We start from the raw sequence: 2,045 nt of genomic DNA on the forward strand, positions 1-2,045 counted from the left end.
ACTTTTTATACATACATAACTATTTGACCTAAAGAGAAACACATGAATGAAAAAACATTTTGTGAACAAATGTTTAAAGTAATTTATATAAAAAAAGTCTGTTTATATTTATCAGGTTTGTTGTTTTAATGTGTGTAAATAAATCCAAATCTATTCTTTTATTTCTAAAGGGAGAGAATTTCACCAAAAAAAAAAAAAAAATCACAAAACGTCCATCCATGAAAAACTGTCCCAGGTTTTACTGTGAAACAGACACAGTTGGATATGAATGTAAAGAGGAGGTGTGTGTGTGTGTGTGTGTGTGTGTGTGTGTGTTCAGGTACAGACTCTTTCATTTTGTGAATATTTACTTTTATATAAAAAAGGGAAAAATCCACTCCTGATCCTAATAATGCAGTACCTATAAACACCAGTAGGTGTCCCTACAACAATATATTGTCATAACATGAATCTAAAAATGAAACGGAACCTCATGTTGATGCAAATAAAAACCAACCACATCAAGAGGTGGAACTGATTATTGATTATTGATTATTGAACTGCGTGAGTTTCATGGAAATAAAATCACTGTTTCCAGAACTTTCTGTCACGTTTTTATTTCTCTGAACTGAACGACTGTCACCGATCATTCTCATGCATTTGAAGAATAAATGTGTGTTGTTTTTACGCTGGACAAATAATTGATTTGAAAACCATGAGTGGACAATGACGTGGTTTCACTGAGAACAAAGTGAATTTAAGAATGAGTTTAGAAAAAAAAAAAATATTCACCTTTGGAATCTTTTTAAAAAAAGTGAAACATTGTGTGTTTTCTGCTGACCCGACGACTTCTGCTGAGGGACGGTGATGTCACACTGGGTCATGTGACAGGGATCACGGTGTTGTGTGTTCACTGTTCAAACACAGCAGAGCTGCAGCCGCACGTTCACAGTCGGAGTGAATCCACGGTGATGAGGAGCGCCACCAAGATGGTGATGGAGCGGGGGGGGAGGGGGGTCAGGGGGTGAGGGACTGGACTCACTCTGGTTTTCATTTGAAGCCTCAGAAAACGACGGAGCAGGAGCAGCAGGAGGAGGAGCAGTGGTGTCAGGGGGGGGGGGGGTGAGGGGGGGAGGGACTGGACTCACTCTGGTTTTCATTTGAAGCCTCAGAAAACGACGGAGCAGGAGCAGCAGGAGCCGCAGCAGCAGGAGAACCAGAGGAGTTGTTAAAGGTGAGATGGTTTGTTGTTTTTTTCTCCCGTTCTGTCGACTGGTCAACACCTGGTCATTTTTTATCTTCTTCCACATCAAAGACCCGTCCAGGTTTCTGTGGTTGGAGGAAACCAACACAGATTTAGATCTGGTTCTACGGCGTCTTCACAGGGAGACGGAGACAGTCAGGGACGGACGGTGTGTTTGTCTCAGCAGGAGACGTCCAAAAGATCCTTGATCCATAGACCGTCAGGACAGAAATATGAAGAAATACGACTGAACAACGAGAAGTGAGAGGTGACAGAAGTACAGTGAAGTACAGTGAAGTACAGTGAAGTACAGTGAAGTACAGTGAAGTACAGTGAAGTACAGTGAAGTACAGTGAAGTACAGTGAAGTACAGTGAAGTACAGTGAAGTACAGTGAAGTACAGTGAAGTACAGTGAAGTACAGTGAAGTACAGTGAAGTACAGTGAAGTACAGTGAAGTACAGTGAAGTACAGCGAAGTACAGTGAAGTACAGGCCAGTCTGAGTACTTCAACAAGTACTACAGAGTAATAGTAGGACCATGTAATCCTGACTCATCCTCAGCTAAGATGATCTGATCTAACCCTGACCCTGAGCTAGGCTAACCTGAACAGGCTAACCTGAGCTAGGCTAACCTGAACAGGCTAACCTGAGCTAGGCTAACCCCCCCCCCACCATCAGAGACAGGTTTAACTAATCCCGGTCTAACCCTGTCTGTCGCTAACCTTTAGCTACCTGTTTAGCTAACGTTCAGTCACCTCCTCCAAACCAACCTTTGTCTGAGCCTTAATTATAGATTTTAATGAACAGTGTTTGTGCTCCTCC

General features: G+C 42.3%; 1 long non-coding RNA gene across 1 annotated transcript in view; it reads left to right on the plus strand.

Annotated features, from left to right (window-relative positions):
- The first annotated feature begins 1,116 nt into the window (after window positions 1-1,116).
- Window positions 1,117-2,045, plus strand: part of LOC112488615 (uncharacterized) — a 2,220-nt gene continuing 1,291 nt past the window's right edge. Inside the window, exon 1 of the long non-coding RNA XR_003052889.1 lies at window positions 1,117-1,213. This is a non-coding gene — a long non-coding RNA (uncharacterized LOC112488615). The remainder of the gene's footprint in view (window positions 1,214-2,045) is intronic.

This window comes from Cynoglossus semilaevis, chromosome 19 (assembly GCF_000523025.1).
Source record: "Cynoglossus semilaevis isolate Cse_v1.0 chromosome 19, Cse_v1.0, whole genome shotgun sequence".
In the NCBI taxonomy this organism is placed as follows: domain Eukaryota; kingdom Metazoa; phylum Chordata; class Actinopteri; order Pleuronectiformes; family Cynoglossidae; genus Cynoglossus; species Cynoglossus semilaevis.